At 57.1% G+C, this 17,335-nt stretch overlaps 1 long non-coding RNA gene across 1 annotated transcript; it reads left to right on the top strand.

Moving 5' to 3' along the window:
* Positions 1-552: 552 nt before the first annotated feature.
* LOC137454167 (uncharacterized) lies at positions 553-16,940 on the top strand. The gene is made up of 3 exons (XR_010990553.1): positions 553-630; positions 16,144-16,349; positions 16,757-16,940. It is a non-coding gene; the product is annotated as an uncharacterized lncRNA (long non-coding RNA).
* Positions 16,941-17,335: the final 395 nt, after the last annotated feature.

Here is a 17,335-nt window from a genome sequence, read left to right as displayed (position 1 = left end):
GCTGCCTGGGGAGGTGGTGGAGTCACCATCATTGGAGGTGTTCAGGAGGAGACTTGATGGGGTGCTTGGTGCCATGGGTTAGCTGTTTGGGTGGGTTGGATTGGTTGATGGGTTGGACACGATGATCTTGAAGGTCTCTTCCAACCTGGTTTGGTTTATTCTAAATAAATAAAGCTTGGCCATTAGGCTTCTTAAGCTTTCCTAGAACTACAATCCACACACCGCAGAATCACAGAGTGGTAGGGGTTGGAAGAGACCTCTGGAGATCATCAGATCCAACCTCCCTGCCAAGGAGGGCTCACTGCTGTTCCAGCACTGGATACACCACCACCAACCACTCCCTGCAGCGATATAAATCCCTGACACTGCTCTATTTACATCCAATCTACATCTGCTGCCTTTGCAAACCACTTCCCTGCTTCACTCAGCACCTCACTGCTTCTCAGCTGATCAGTGAAGCAGGTCACCTGACACTGCCACAACAATTACCCATTTGTTTCTGGCTGACACCTTTCACCTGCTCACCCAAATGTTATGTTGCTCAGCCACACCTATCCTCTCCCCACAGGAGGCTACAACCAAGGGTGCTCATGCCTGGGCTGTGGGTTCATAGGTTCAGCTGTGTGCCAGGTAAGCAGCTCACAGACCCCTTCCCCAAGGGCCCTCATCCCTGGGCTGTGGGTTCAGAGGCTCAGCTCTGTGCCAGGTAAGCAGCTCCCAGACCCCTTCCCCAAGGGCTCATGGTGATGTTAGGGTTAAGAGTCATTGCAGAAGGGACCTCAGAGATCATCTGCTCCAACCCTCCTGCTCTGCCTCTCACCTGGTTATTTTCCATCTGCCTTAGCACACTTACCAGGAGGATCTGCTCCATGATCTCACCTGGCACAGAGGTGAGACTGACTGCTCTGTAGTTCCCTGGGTTTTCTTTGCTCCCCTTTTTAAAAGGAGGGCTATGTTTCCCCTTTTCCAACCTGTGGGCACTTCACCAGACTGCCAGGGCTTCTCAAACGTGCTGGCTAGTGCTCTAGCAACCCCAGTCTCCAGCTCCTTCAGGACCTGTGGATGTATCTCATCAGGTTCCACGGGCTTGCACACCTCCCTGTTCTCCAGGTGTTCCCAGCTCTGATCTGCTCCTGCTGTGGGTGGTTCTTCACTCTCAAGAGACAGAAATTTCCCTCTGGTGTGGCTCAAGTGGTTACCAGTGAAGACTGAAGCAGAAAGGCCTGGAGTACTTCAGCCTTTTCTGTATCCTCAGTAGCCAGGTCACCTGTATCCCTCTGGAGGCATCCCACATTGTCTGTTGCTTGCCTCTTCTCTCTGACATGCCTGTAAAATCCTTCTCTGTTAATTTTAATGCCCCTGGCCAGACTTAATTCCAGCAGGACTTTAGCATTCCCACTGGTGGGCATCTCACTGGTTTGGTTTGAAGCTCTGGGGTCTCAGTGTCCTGGGAGTCTGCAGCATCTCCCAGACTCTCCTGGAGCTGCATCTCCCTGATGCATCCTATGGTTGCACTAAACCTTCCCCACGTGAGGGCCACCAGCCCCACTCCTGGGGTCAATGAGAAGAGAGCAGTAAGTGATGAGGGACTTTGTGAGGGACCAGGCAGCAGCTTTGTGCTCCATCTCAGGGATTCTCCAGGACTCTCTACCTGGAGACAGTTTCCCAGGCAGGCTTCATTCAGGGAGTGAGAAAGAAAAAGACAATCCAAGGGGCTGTAACAGCATAATAAATATCATCTGCTTCCCCTCAAAGTGCATCCCTGATTAGAGAACCTGTTGTCTTGAGGCATCTCTACCAGAGGGACAAGCCTACCCTTCACCAAGGGACAAAACTCCCCTGCCACATCCCTTGGCAGTTTGCTGCTGCTGCTCAGCTCTTTTGCTGCTTTTTAGTCCAGCTTTGGCAGGCTTCAGCCACTGGTTCTTGTTCTGTCTTTCTCTGATGTTAAAGAGCCCTTTAGTGGTGAGCAATTTCTCCTCCTGATGGTACTTAGACATCAAAATCCAGACACCTCTCAATGCCCTTGACAAACGGAGCCGTTTGAGCTCTCCAAGCCTCTCCCTGCAAAGCCTTCCCTCCAGCCCTGCTGGTGCTGTGCTGGCTGGTGTCGAGGCAGCCCCCACACTGCCACTTGTGTGCCCCTGGAAATCCACAGGCAGGAGCAGCCTCCCACCCCCAGTCAGGGGCACATGCAGGAACTGATGCTTTAGAGTGCATTTATCCCCAACAGTGTGTGCAGGCACCTCACTAGAGACCAGAGGAGCACCCATGGGTAACATTATGGTGCTCCTGGCCTGTTTCCCCCCTGATAGATTAACCCTCACCCCTGGGCAAAGGGGTCTGGTTCAGGGCCATCCTTCCTAAGGCAGCTCTCTTTCAATCTTCCCCCTAAACCATGGAGAAAATGAGGGCAGGGAGAGCAAGCCCCCAGGTCTGCTGACCCAGCTGGCACCCATCCCCTCTTGCTTCACTGAGTTCATGCCCAGCCAGCACTGGAAGATCCTTAGAGAGAGAGAGACAAGGTATTAATTACTATTATTATAATTGTAATTGCACTGCCTGGACTTCTGCTTTCCTCCTCTGCTGCAGGAGCCTCCAGCCCTCAGTGTGGGCCTGGGGAGGAGGATCAGGTGGTGGGAGACCTTGCTCTGCCTTCTGGGGATGGTTGGTTTGTGCTCACCTACAGGCTCTGGGAACAGGAGGATTCGCCCTCGGTGATCCCAGCAGAACTTCACCTGAGAAGAGCAAGGGCCCGGCTGCAGCCAGGGGCTGGGCTCTCAGGCCCCAGCACCAGGCACTGTTTTGCATTTCTCCCTGGCTGCACCACTGCCTGTCTGGGCTGGGGTCACACAGTGCTGGGGGGAGGCAGCTGTCCCTGTGTAACACAGATGAGCAGGCTGAGGTGAAGGCTGCTGGGGACCCCAGAGGGGCAACTCCATGGCAAAGCTGTGCTGTGGGAGCAGAGCAGCCCAATGCAGGGCATCTCTTAGAGCACTCTTACAATAAACCAGGTTGGAAGAGACCTTCAAGATCGAGTCCAACCTATCATCCAACACCATCTGATCAACTAACCCATGGCACCAAGCACTCTATCAAGTCTCCTCCTCAACACCTCCAGTGATGGTGACTCCACCACCTCCCTGGGCAGCACATCCCAATGGGCAATCACTCTGTGTAGAACTTCTTCCTAACCTCCAGCCTAAACCTCCCCTGGCACAGCTTGAGACTGTGTCCTCTTGTTCTGGTGCTGGGTGCCTGGGAGAAGAGACCAACCCCCACCTGGCTACAACCTCCCTTCAGGGAGTTGCAGAGAGCAAGAAGGTCTCCCCTGAGCCTCCTCTTCTCCAGGCTAAGCAACCCCAGCTCCAGACCCCTCCCCAACTTTGTTGCCCTTCTCTGGACACCTTCCAGCATCTCAACATCTTTCCTAACCTGAGGAGTTCAGAACTGGAGACAGGACTCAAGGTGTGGCCTAACCAGTGCAGTGTACAGGGGCAGAATGACCTCCCTGCTCCTGCTGGCCACACTGTTCCTGATGCAGGCCAGGATACCATTGGCCCTTTTGGCCACCAGCCCAGGAGGTGTCCTCCTCTGCCACCCCAGGAGGTGTCCTGAGCAGGCAGAGTGTCCTACAGCAATGAGATCACTAACCCTGCCTGTAGTGGGTTGAATTTCCCCTCCCAACATTCACTTTGCCAGCCCAGCTCAGCTGGAAGCAAGTGAAGCTCTTCCCCCACTCCTGACCTCTGATCCCATCCCTCCTGGTGGACATCAGGACCTCACCTTGCTCAGCATCAGGGATGTGACGTCTCATGAGTCACTCCCATGCAAAGTCCTCAGCCACACCTCCTGCAGCACCTTCACCTAAATCCACTGCATTCCCCACCCCAGAAATGGCTGAGGAGCACTCCCACAATGTCTGCCTGTGGTGGAGACAGCCTCCAGCAAAGAGGCACTGATGAGCTGGGGTTGTTTAGCCTGGAGAAGAGGAGGCTCAGGGGAGACCTTCTTGCTCTCTCCAACTCCCTGAAGGGAGGTTGTAGCCAGGTGGGGGTTGGTCTCTTCTCCCAGGCAAGCAGCAGCAGAACAAGAGGACATAGTCTCAAGCTGTGCCAGGGGAGGTTTAGGCTGGAGGTGAGGAAGAAATTCTTCCCAGCAAGAGAGATTGGCATTGGGATGTGCTGCCCAGGGAGGTGGTGGAGTCCCCATCCCTGGAGGTGTTCAAGAGGGGATTGGATGTGGCACTTGGTGCCATGGTTTAGTTGTCAGGAGGTGTTGGGTGGTAGGTTGGACTTGATGATCTCTGAGGTCTTTTCCAACCTTCTTGATTCTCTGATTCTATGAATACCCAGGGACAGAAGGCAGCAGTGCTGATATCTGAGACCACCACAGCTGCCAGTGAGGGGAGTGGATCTCTGTGTGGCTCAGCAGCCTGCTGCTAGGATTAATTTACCCATCCCAGATGTCTCACTTCCAGCTGATAACAAGCTGTGGGGTGGGCCCTGCCCTACATAGCAGGGACAAAAATCACCCAGAAATCCCCCAGCCCTCTCAGGCCAGGAGATGGTGTCTGGGGAGAGGAGGTTGTGCACCAAGGGGGCACCCCACAGCACCCATGCTGCTCTCCCACACCTGGCTGCCTTCACCAGCCCCTGGAGAATCCCTCTCATCACACATCTCCTACTCCAAGGCTCAGAGCACTTCACTTTCCTGCTTTGCATCAGTCACTGCATGTGTCCAGAGCAAAAGTCCCAGTCCTTAGCATGGAGAACATGTCCTGGCAGCTGCTCCTGCACTTGCTGGTGGGAGGGTGTCTGAGCCAAACCACGGCTTGGTGCAGGGGCAGATGCTGAGGGTGACACTGACCCCTCCCTGCAAGTGGCTCCAGCCCAACACTTGGTGGCACAGCTCAGGGTCCCCTTCTGAACAAAGCCACCCCTCCATAGCATATGTGCAGAGCTCCTTCCCCACCCTTCAGGGCCTGAGAAAGCAACAGGACAGCACAGCAGCAGTGCTGGCCTCAGGGACACACCTTGGGGAGGATCAAAAAGCCACCCAGACCCAGGCAGGCAGGGGAAGGAGTTAATCTCTCAGCCCAGGCTGCTGCCAGAGCTGTGCTGTGCCTGAGGGCACCTCAGCACTCCACACGTTTCTCTCTGAAGTAATGCTTTCCAAAAGAGTTTGCTGCCTGGCTGCACCATGGGTGGATGCTGGGTAGGAAAGCTGGGGAGGTGGACACCCCCCACCCCCCCTTGCTTTTCCTACCCCTGCCCCTCAGCCCACCTGCTCAGCTCCTGCCTGCAGGTATTTGCCTTTCCCCAGCCATTGTTGCTGAGGGTTCCATGAGCTAATCAGCAAGACTCAAAGGTCACTGGTCTGGGGCCACCCAGGCCTGGCATGCAGCAGGTGACTCACACCTGCCAGACCTGCCCTGGCCAGGGCAGGAGGCACCATTAAAGCCCTACACTGTCACAACACGAGTGGTGTCTGCCCCAGCTGTGCATCAGCACAGTGCTGCTCACACAAGGGCTCTGCCCATGCTGGAGCCATGTGCAGGACATCTTCTGCCAGCCCATGCCACTGCCAGCTGAGCTGCTGGTGAGTAATGCAGCTGGAGGTGACCCTGCAGCCCACTTGCACCAAGGCAACAGGCAGCAGTGGTTGGTGTGTGTTGGGGCAGCTGTCAAAAGTCAAACACTGTCCCCTTGGGGACACAAGCAGCTTGTGACAGCTTCTAGGGGCAGCTCCTGCCAGCAGCCCCCAGCTCCCTGTGTGGAGGAGAGCTGCCCAGCCCACCCACACAGGTCCCTTGGGGGTGCAGGGTGGTGACAGGAAAAGGTGCACATGAATTTGGTGTGACCCAGGGCTGGAGCTGGGTGCAACACTGCCCTGGGGGAGCAGCCAGCACCTGCCACCATGGGGCAAGTGAAGGCAAAAGGGTGTGGGTACATCCCCACTGCTCTGCCTGCCTCCACACGTGCTGGTGGGAGCTGAGCATGATGAGCTTCTGAAGGTCCATATCCACTGCCTGCCACTGCCTCTCTAGGGAAGCCTGCCAAGCCCCAGCTTCCCAGTTTGCCCACTGGGACAGTGTAAGCTGAAGCCACCCTGCTACCCCAGGGACCTGTCCTGGAACAGGCTCTCAAAGAGGCTGATGCAAGCAGCACAGAGGCAGTGGCACAGACACCAGCACCCAGGGGAGGTACAAGGGTGCAGCCTGGCAGGAAAAAGGCAGAGAAACATCCAGTGAGTGCAGCCAGGAGGGCAGAGCAGATGCCTTGGAGGGCCACACAGAAAGATCTAAGAGCTTCAGCCATTAAACTGAGAGGTGAGAGCAGCTCAGTGTGTTACAGCAGCACAGCAAGCCATAAAGCACCGAGAGGCAGCTCAGGGCAGAGCAGCACTGAGCTGTGTGTGAGACCAGAGAGCCTTTCCCTTCCCCAGAGGGTTGAGGAAGGTGGGAAAAGGTCATGCTAGGCACTGAAGAGCTGGTGGGACAAGCCATGGAACCCTTGGCTGGTGACAGTGTTGGAAAAGACATTGGGTGCCTGGTTGAGCAGAGCCAGGCTGACTGTTAACAGTGTGCTGCAGTTCCCTGTGAGCATGTGGGTGAGGTGGAAACATCCCAGGCCCAGCTGTGGGCCCACATCCCAGATTAAGCTCCATGGAGAATGAAGTCATCCTATCTAAATCCCTCTGACTGATCTCACTTCACCATCCTCCTTGGGGATGGAGTTTGCCTCTCAGATCAGCTGCTGCCAAAGCTGTCTAAACCTGCCCTGAACCACCACATCCCAGCTGCGTTTCCCCATCCCCCCTGCACCCTGGGAGCTGGAGGTGCTGGAGGGGAGACCAGGTTTTGCTAGCAGCTGTTTGCCAGCAGCACCTTTGCACGCTCCTCCCATGGGCAAACATCGCCAGCCCAGCCCTACCCACAGCTATTTTTACAGAGTCCTCCTAAAACCTGCCTTGCATTGACGTCTCAGGCACCAGGAGCTCCTCCTGTGGCAGGGATGAAGGCCAAACCCCCCTGGTTTGTGTGATCTGGCCAGAGAGGCACCAGAGGAAATCGATCCATTTGGGTCTGAATCACGTCTCCACCAGACACCTGCCTGGCCACAGCACAGCTACAGCTCGACCCGTCCCTCCTCTCAGCGAGCTCTGCTGTTGTGATTTCACCACTTGTGTTCACTGCTGCCACCCAAACACCTACAGGAGCTGCAGACAGCTTCAGTAAAATGGACTTGGGGGGGAAAAAAAGTAAGAGAAAGGAGAGCAATTTAGCCTGGAGAGAAAGAGGCTGAGGAGAGCTCTTCTGGCGCTCTACAACCCCCTGAATGGAGGCTGGAGCCAGGTGGGGGTCGGTGTAACAAGTGCTGTCTACAACTACCTGAAGGGAGGTTGGAGCCAAGTGGGAGTTGGTCTCTTCTCCCAGGCAAGCAGCACCAGAACAAGAGGACACAGTCTCAAGCTGTGCCAGGGGAGGTTTAGGCTGGAGGTGAGGAGAAAGTTCTTCCCAGAGAGAGTTGTTAGCCATTGGAATGTGCTGCCCAGGGAGGTGGTGGAGTCCCCACCCCTGGAGGTGTTCCAGAGGGGATTGGATGTGGCACTTGGTGCCATGGTTTAGTCATGGGGTCTGTGGTGACAGGTTGGACTTGATGACCTTTGAGGTCTCTTCCAACCTTGGTGATTCTGTGACAAGAGGCAGTGGCTTCAGGGGAGGTTCAGGTTGGACATGAGAAGAAATCTCTTCTCTGAAAGGCTTCTCAAACTCTGGCACAGGCTGCCCAGGGAGGTGGCTGAATCCCTGTCCATGGTTTGAAAGACACAGAGCTGTGGTGCTGAGGGCCCTGGGTTAGCAGCAGCCTTGGCAATCAGAACATGGTTGGGCTGGATGGGCTTAAAGGTCTTTCCCTACCAAACCTGTTCTGTGACTGCAAATCTCAAGTCAGTGTCCTCCAGAGGTATGTTCCCACTCGTGGCATCCCATCAGCTCTTCTCAGCAGCTGCAGGATGTAAGGACTGAAGAAGAAATTAAATTCCCCAGGGTCGGTTTGCTGCTGCCTGCCCCCCAGGCCTGGCCAGGGAACTTCTCTGGTGTTCTGCTCAGCAGGGTTTCTGGTTTCCCAGCTCCTCACACGGGAGCCTGTGCACAAGGTATCACCACGAGGAGCTGCCCCTGCCCTGGAAACTTGGCCATCTGGGTGTCACAGCACCTAGGCAGACCCTGCTGCTTTGTCACCAGGGCACTGAGGACTCTCTGCCCATCCCAGTGTGGGTGAGATGAGCAGGGACTTGCTTTGGTGGCCAGGGTGGTCTTAGGCTGACAGCTGGACTCGATGATCTTAGAGGTCCCTTCCAACCAAGCCAATTCTGTGGTTCTATTCTCTGACAGTGCAGCTCTTGGGGGGCTGGTGGGGACAGGGAGCAGCTCGGCACCATTGCAGCCCCACCTGCCCTGTCTCCAAGGAGAAGGAGGGCAGACCCAATGGTCCCTCTTACACCCAGCAAGCCCCACCTTACACCCCTAACCATCAAGTCAGCTGTCCCTGGTGCCCCCAGACTGTGGGTGCTGCCCAGGGCAATGCCTTACTTGCTCAGCTTTGCACCATGCAGACACAAAGCAGCTGGGAGGTGTCAGTGCAGCTGCTGGGTGCATCTGAACCTCCCAGGCTAGCCCCCTCCTTGTGCTGTGGGTGAGGTAAGTGGCTGGCTGCTCCCAGTGCCCTGCCATGGTAACCAGCTCTCCTGGCAGGCCAATGGCTGTGTCTCCCCAGCAGTGAGCCAGAGGCAGGTCTGTGACAGGCAGCACGACCCTTCCCCCCCAGCAGCTGGGGCCCAGCCTCACGCTGACATGTGGAGAGGTTCTCAGCCATGTCGGTTGGTCACCCATCCTGCATTGCCAGGCTGCATCCTCCTCTCAGCAAGACACTGCTGTCACCCACCCTGGCCATTCCCCAGACAGCCCACCCAGAGCTAAAGCTGAGCTCCTGGGACTCTTTCTTCCCATACTTGGAGGGATCAAGCTGGGGTGAAAGCAGCAGGATGCACACCCAGCACCAGCCTGGGGGAGGTGGAGTGCTGGGGTCCAGAGAGGGACAACCACTCTGGTGAAGGGTCTGGAGAGCAGGGCTGAGGGGACTGAGGGTCTTTAGACTGGAGACAAGGAGGCTGAGGGGAGACCTTCTGGCTCCCTGTAACTCCCTGAAAGGAGGCTGGAGCCAGGTGGGGGGTGGTCTCTACTCCCAAGGAACAAGAGAGAGGACAAGAGGAAATGGCCTCAAGTTGCAGCAGGGCAGGTTTGGGTTGGACATGAGGAACAATCTCTTCCCTGAAAGGGTTGTCAAGCCCTGGATCAGACTGCCCAGGGCAGGGGTGGAGTCTCCATCTCTGGAGGGGTTTCAAAGCCCTGCAGATGTGGTTTAGTGGTGACCTGGCAGTGCTGGGTTAAAGGTTGGACTCAATGATCTTAAAGGCCTCTTCCAACCTAAACAATTCTATTCTTTGACCACTGCCAGCCATGCTCACTGGGTGAGCAATCCAGGAGAGCCACATGGGGCTAGTGGGGGGCCAGGACTAAGGACTTTGAGACTAAACCTCCCCCTGACTCTTCTCCTGGCGTGTCCAGCACCACTCCATGCCCCCTGTGCCCTCCAGCTGTGGCTGCATTTCAGCAGCAGGAGCAGTGAGGTGCTGGTCATGGAGCTGCATCTCTGGATGAGCTGAGAGCCTTTGAGATCAAAGAGGCTTTTATACAAAACCCAAATATGAGGACTGGCCTTTAAAGGCCAGACTGAGCTTCTGAGGAGGGGAGCAAAGAAATAAATGGAATTTTCCATAGGTCTAATGTGAAAACATTTTAATGCTCATTAAGCTAGAGAGAGCCAAGCAGATTGTGCAGGCTGGAAGACAGGGAAGGGATAAAAGAAGTTATTATTGACATTTGAGTTGAGGTCTTTATTCTCCCCAGAGCTTCCCACTTGTGGCCAGCAGCTTTGGCTAATGCCATTGTTAGCACCAGAATGGGGATTCGAATGTCCTCTTTAGAAGAGGATTGGGGGGGGGGGGGGGGGGGGGGCGGGGAACGAGGGAAGGAATTAATCCTGAAGGCCTGGACTGAATTCCAAGCGCTGGAATTTACAGTGACAAAAAGAGGCCTGAAGACAGAGCAACCTGCCAGCTCCCACGTCGCTGCTCCCTGCCGAGGGGTGCTCCTAACCCTGGCCCACCCTGGCTGCGCCCCTCCGCGCTGCCTGCCTGGCTGGGGCGCTCGGCGCTGCGGGGAGGCAGCGCAGCGGAAGCCTGGCGCCGGGTCCCAGCTCGGCAGCCCACTGGAGCCATCTGCTGGAGCCTGCCGCTGGGTCGCAGCCCCGGGGACAGCTGTCCCCAGGGGTAAGGCACCTCCCGGCAAGGTGCCTGCCCGCCCAGGAAAGAGCCCAGCGGGGGATTTATTTGCTGCGCTGCAGGAGCCTTTGGAGGGGGCTTGGACCAGATGATCTTTGCCAGCAGTGTGCCCAGGGGGCCAAGAAGGCCAATGGCATCCTGGCCTGCATCAGGAGCAGCGTGGCCAGCAGGAGCAGGGAAGTCCTTGTGCCCTGTGCTCAGCACTGCTGAGGCCACACCTTGAGTCCTGTGTCCAGTTCTGGGCTCCTCAGTTCAAGAAGGACATTGAGAGACTTGAAGGTGTCCAGAGAAGGGCAAGAAAGCTGGGGAGGGGTCTGGAGCACAGCCCTGTGAGGAGAGGCTGAGGGAGCTGGGGTTGCTTAGCCTGGAGAAGAGGAGGCTCAGGGGTGACCTCATTGCCCTCTACAACTACCCGAAAGGTGGTTGTACCCAGGTGGGGGTTGGTCTCTTCTCCCAGGCAAGCAGCACCAGAACAAGAGGACACAGTCTCAAGCTGCGCCAGGGGAGGTTTAGGCTGGAGGTGAGGAGAAAGTTCTTCACTGAGTTGTTGGTCATTGGGATGTGCTGCCCAGGGAGGTGGTGGAGTCTCCATCCCTGGAGGTGTTCAAGAGGGGATTAGATGTGGCACTTGGTGCCATGGTTTAGCCATGAGGTCTGTGGTGCCAGGTTGGACTCGATGATCCTCGAGGTCTCTTCCAACCTTAGCAATACTGTGAGACTGTGATCTTCAAAGGCCCTTCCAACCCAAACTGGTCCAGGAGTTACGGTTCTGTGACATGCAAAATCTGGTAAGAGTGGGGACATCTGTCCAGCCAGCGAGGGGGTAGGGTGCTCCTGGAAGGGGCTGGGCTGTGGGCATGGGCAGGACCTGAAATAGATACAAAAAAAGGCTTCTGGACATCGCTCTTTTGGAACCAGGCTTTAGCCAACCTTCACCTCCCTACCAGGGCAAGCAGGGCCAAGGACAGTCCCGCTCTGTGTGGCTGTGCCTCAGGAGGGCAGCAACCCCCCAGGCAGCAACTCCAGACCCCAAACCTCCTTCCGGCTCTCCAGCCCCGGGATCAGCCACTTTCCTGCTCCCCAGGACCTGCCACCCCCACTGCTCCCCAGCCCCAGGACCTGCCATCCTCCTGCTCCCCAGCCCCGGGACCTGCCACCCCTCCTGCTCCCCAGCCCCGGGACCTGCCACCCCTCCTGCTCCCCAGCCCCGGGACCTGCCATCCTCCTGCTCCCCAGCCCCGGGATCAGCCACTTTCCTGCTCCCCAGGCCCAGGCCCTGCCACCCCTCCTGCTCCCCAGCCCCGGGACCTGCCACCCCTCCTGCTCCCCAGCCCCGGGACCTGCCACCCCTCCTGCTCCCCAGCCCCGGGACCTGCCATCCTCCTGCTCCCCAGCCCCGGGATCAGCCACTTTCCTGCTCCCCAGGCCCAGGCCCTGCCACCCCTCCTGCTCCCCAGCCCCGGGACCTGCCACCCCTCCTGCTCCCCAGCCCCGGGACCTGCCACCCCTCCTGCTCCCCAGCCCCGGGACCTGCCACCCCTCCTGCTCCCCAGCCCCGGGACCTGCCACCACCTCCTGCTCCCCAGCCCCAGGACCTGCCACCCCCTCCTGCTCCCCAGCCCCGGGACCTGCCACCCCTCCTGCTCCCCAGCCCCAGGACCTGCCACCCCTCCTGCTCCCCAGCCCCGGGACCTGCCACCCCTCCTGCTCCCCAGCCCCAGGACCTGCCACCCCTCCTGCTCCCCAGCCCCGGGACCTGCCACCCCTCCTGCTCCCCAGCCCCAGGACCTGCCACCCCTCCTGCTCCCCAGCCCCGGGACCTGCCACCCTCCTGCTCCCCAGCCCCAGGACCTGCCATCCTCCTGCTCCCCAGCCCCAGGACCTGCCACCCCTCCTGCTCCCCAGCCCCGGGACCTGCCACCCCTCCTGCTCCCCAGCCCCGGGACCTGCCTCCCCTCCTGCTCCCCAGCCCCAGGACCTGCCACCCTCCTGCTCCCCAGCCCCGGGACCTGTCACCCTGCTGCTCTGCAGGATGCAGCACAGCTCCAGCCAGGACCCCAGCAAGGGGCTGCAAGGGGTCAGACCTGTCCTCCCCCAGCACACGGCCCTTGGGATGCTCCATCAGGAAAACCCTTGAGAACCATTACCCAAACTGCAGCAGCTTGTACCCCAGCAGCCTCACTGGGGAGGATTCCATGTGAGGTCCCAGCACTGCTCCCATCCCTTGCAGCCCAGCACCAAGCCCTGGACCAGGCTGCCTAGGGCAGTGATGGAGTCTCCATTCCCAGAGAGATTGAAAAGAGCTGTAGGTGTGGTGCTGAGGGAGGTGGTTTTCCACCACGAGGGTGGTGAGAGCCTGGCACAGGTTGCCCAGGGAGGTGGTGGAAGCCTCATCCCTGGAGGTTTTGAAGGCCAGGCTGGATGTGGCTGTGAGCAACCTGCTGTAGTGTGAGGTGTCCCTGCCCATGGCAGGGGGTTGGAACTGGATTCTATGGTTTAGAGGTGACCTGGCAGTGCTGGGTTAACAGTTGGACTTGGTGCTCTTAAAGGTCTCTTCCAGCCAAAACTGTTCTGTGATTCTATGATGCTGCTCCCTCTCCTAGCACTATCCAACCCCTAGATGGGGACAGGGACACCATCTCCCCCTCACAGCCCAGAGCCCCAACCCAAGGGCTGGCTCCATGCCCAGCACCTGCTCCACTGGCTGAACCCAAGAAGCCTCCTTTGACAGCAGCAAACAGCAATGCTGAAGGAAAACTCCCACAGGAGATGGCTGACAAAGGTCTTGTTTCTAAAAGAGCACTGACAGGGAGTGGGACCTTGGCTGTGTCCTCATTTCCCTGCTGCAGGCCCTGGTGGTGGGAATCACTCCTGCTTTAGGAGAAAACCCAACCCTGACATGGTTTCTGGCCCCTTTTGACCTCAAAATGTGTAAGCAAGATGCTTAGCCTGGAGAAGAGGAGGCTCAGGGGAGACCTTCTTGCTCTCTCCAACTCCCTGCAGGGAGGTTGGAGCCAGGTGGGGGTTGGTCTCTTCTCCCAGGCACCCAGCACCAGAACAAGAGGACACAGTCTCAAGCTGTGCCAGGGGAGGTTTAGGCTGGAGGTGAGGAGAAAGTTCTTCACAGAGGGAGTTGTTAGCCATTGGGAATGTGCTGCCCAGGGAGGTGGTGGAGTCCCCATCCCTGGAGGTGTTCAAGAGGGGATTGGATGTGGCACTTGGTGCCATGGTTTAGTAGTCATGAGGTCTGTGGTGACAGGTTGGACTTGCTGATCTTTGAGGTCTTTTCCAACCTTATTGATTCCATGAAAGGGCAGCATGGAAGTGTCCACAGCTGCAGCAGTTCCAGCCACAAGAAGAGCAGCAGGCAGCATCCCCAGTGAATGGTGACCAGGGCTGATTCCAGCTCAGGGAAAAGCCCCTGCCTACAAGTCCTGGGATTTTCCCTGGAGCTTCACTGCCCTCCACCAAAGAGAAAAGTCCTCTGTAAAAGAGAAATCACCCAGGAGGGGAAATTCCACCCAGTGAGACCCAAGGGCAGGCCCAAAGTGGTTGGAGGCAGCACAGTGCTGTGTCCAGCCAAAGATATTTGCATGCTGGCTACAGGGATTCCCCAAAACACAATTCCCAGATTCAGAAGGGCTGCACAGCACACCAGGAAATCTGAGGCACTCTAAGCCACTGGTTCAGCTGGGGACACAACCATCACTCTTCCTGCTCCAGATTTAGTCCTTTATGGATTTTCCAGCTGCATCCAGCAGCCGCTGTCCCAGTGCTCAAATTACCCATGAAAGCCATCAGAGGAAACAAGACAGCAGGGTGGCTTTGATGGGAAACATGAAACATCCTGAACAGCATTTACTAGAAGGAGAATTTGTCCTTCCCAGGGTGGGGACTGGGCTGCATTTGTTCTTCAGCAGCTCAGAGACACAGAGGACTCATGGCTGGCTGACATGGGCACAGCCACCTCCCTCCCAGCTCCTGCTGCCCTCACTCTGCTGGCAGCACCATCACCTTCAGGAGGGAGCTCAGGTCCTCCCTCTCAGCTTCTCACCTGCATCAGCTTCAAAGATAAACAAAACCAGTTTCATAATCCCCATGGCTGCACTGGAGTGGACATGATGTCCCCTGGCTGCTCCTGCTGCTGCTTCCCTCCCTCTAGGCAACCCCACCTGGGGGTGACTGCAACTGGGTCACATCCTGCAGGTCTTTCCCAGGGATCTGACCTGCCTGTTCAGGGTGTTCCTGGGCCTGGAAAACTGACCCCTGTGTGCTTGCATCCAGCTCCTCACCACAGCTTCAGCATGGAGGCACTCCAAAGGCCTGGCCCCTGAATCACGGAAAAGACCTCTAAGGTCATCCAGTCCAACCACAAACCCAACCCCACCATGGCCATTAAACCATGTCCCAAAGCACCATGGCCACAATTACAGTCTCACAGTATAACTGAGGTTGGAAAGGGCCTCGAGGATCACTGAGTCCAACCTATCAACACAGACCCCATGACTAAACCATGGCACCAAGTGCCACATCCAATCTCCTCTTGAACACCTCCAGGGATGGGGACTCCACCACCTCCCTGGGCAGCACATTCCCATGGCAAATGACTCGCTTGGTGAAGAACTTCCTCCTCACCTCGAGTCTAAACCTCCCCTGGCACAACTTGAGACTGTGTCCTCTTGTTCTGGTGTTGCTTGCCTGGCAGAAGAGACCAACCCCTTCCCGGCCACAACCACCCCTCAGGTAGTTGTAGAGGGCAATGAGGTCACCCCTGAGTCTCCTCTTCTCCAGGCTAAGCAACCCCAGCTCCCTCAGCCTCTCCTCACAGGGCTGTGCTCCAGACCCCTCCCCAGCCTTGTTGCCCTTCTCTGGACACCTTCAAGTCTCTCAATGTCCTTCTTAAACTGAGGGGCCCAGCACTGGACACAGGACTCAAGGTGTAGCCTAACCAAAGCAGAGTACAGGGCACAAGGACTTCCCTGCTCCTGCTGGCCACACTGTTCCTGATGCAGGCCAGGGAACACCTCCAGGACTGGGGACTCCACCACCTCCCTGGGCAGCCTGTGCCAATCCCTGACCACTCTTGCTGCAAGGAAATCTTTCCTGATCTTCAACCTAACCTTTCCCTGGCACAATTCCAGGCCATTTCCTCTCAGATAGTACTAGGGAGAAGAGACCAGCCCCACCTCACTGCAGCCTCCTTTCAGGGAGCTGTAAAGAGCAAAGAGGTCTCCCCTCAGCATCCTCTTCTCCAGGCTAAACACCCTCAGGTCTCTCAGCTGCTCCTCCCCAGCTCTGTTCTCCAGGCCCTCCCCCAGTTTTATTCTCTGGACATCCTCCAGCACCTCAATGTCCTTCGTGGAGCCAGGAGCCAAGAGGCTCAAACAATGTAGAGAGCAAGGAGGTGTTCACACCACACCCACCTGGCAATGCCCTGCCTGGGAGTTTCATGCTGTGAATAAAATCTATAACCCTCCCTCCACCTTGGAAAGAGATTCCAGCCCCAGGAGCTGCTCCACATCCCTGCCGTGGCGTGGCCCAGAGGTGCAGCAGGGGATGTCCCTGCGCAGAGGGGCTCCCCTCCCTCCCCCGAGGATGTCCCTGGAGGGGAGGCTGCTGCTGGCTGTGCCCAGCAGGGCTCTTTGCCGAGTCATCAGCACACACCCTGTGTAAACACCGCCAGCTGCTGCCCCCGCGGCTGTTTGCTCAGCCTCTGCCGCTCTGTTTGCCTTGCAGGGGATCACGATGGAAGGAGATGGCCTCTGGGCCACCAGCAAACCAGGCAAGGCAGCCCCAGGCACCTGCCCCGAGATGAATGAGGTGATTCTTCCCCTCTGCTCTGCTCTCATGAGGCCCCACCTGGAGTGCTGCATCCAGTTCTGGTGCTCCCAGCAGGAGGAGGACATGGAACTGTTGGAGGGGCTCCAGAAGAGGCCACAAAGGTGATTGGAGGGCTGGAGAGGATGGGCAGAGTTGAGGCTGTTCAGCCTGGAGAAGGCTCCAGGGAGACCTTAGGGTGGCCTTCCAGCATCTGAAGTGGGTTACAAGAAAGCTAGGGAGACATTTTACAAGGGCTTGTAGAGATAAGACAAGAGGCAATGGCTTTGAGCTGGGAGAGGGGAGATTGAAACTAGAAATGAGGAAGAAATCCTTGAGAGAGAGGCTGGGGAGACTCTGGCACAGGCTGCCCAGGGAGGCTGTGGCTGCCTCCTGCCTGGAGGTGTTCAAGGCCAGGTTGGATGAGGCCTTGAGCAACCTGGGCTGGTGGGAGGTGGCAGAGTACTTGGAACTGGATGACTACTGAGGTCCCTTCCAACCCAAACCATTCTATGAATCTCCACTCCTCCAGGGCTGCTGCAGGCTGTTTGATGGCTGCAACCCACCAGCAAGAGCCACATTAAATCCTCCACAGAGCTGTAGGACCTACACAGAGGAGCACCTCCAGGGCAGCATTACCCAGCTGCCACGCAGCCTGGACATTTATTATCACTTCCTTGCAACAGAGAGATGGAAATAAAGGCACCCACCCTCCCCTAGGTGCAAACAGCAGCAGCTGCAGCAGCCTTCCACATAGGGAATCTATGTACATCACAGTGTAAAGTCCATCAGGAAGGAGATGCCATCCAAGGGTTAAAAAAAAACAACCCAAAACAACAAACCAAAAACCAGAACAAACCAAACCAACCTCCCCTCATACAACCTAAAACCAGGGGGGCAAAACCAAACCAATCTCCCCTCATACAACCTAAAACCAGGGGGCAAAACCAAACCAACCTCCCCTCATACAACCTAAAACCAGGGGGCAAAACCAAACCAACCTCCCCTCATACACAGCCTAAAACCAGGGGGCAAAACCAAACCAACCTCCCCTCATACAACCTACAACCAGGGGGCAAAACCAAACCAGCCTCCCCTCATACAACCTACA

Source organism: Melanerpes formicivorus, unplaced genomic scaffold (assembly GCF_026170545.1).
Source record: "Melanerpes formicivorus ecotype bairdi unplaced genomic scaffold, bMelFor1.0.p_v2 SCAF_77, whole genome shotgun sequence".
NCBI lineage: Eukaryota > Metazoa > Chordata > Aves > Piciformes > Picidae > Melanerpes > Melanerpes formicivorus.
Note: the sequence above shows the minus strand (reverse complement) of the source record. Positions and strands in the feature narration are given on the sequence as shown.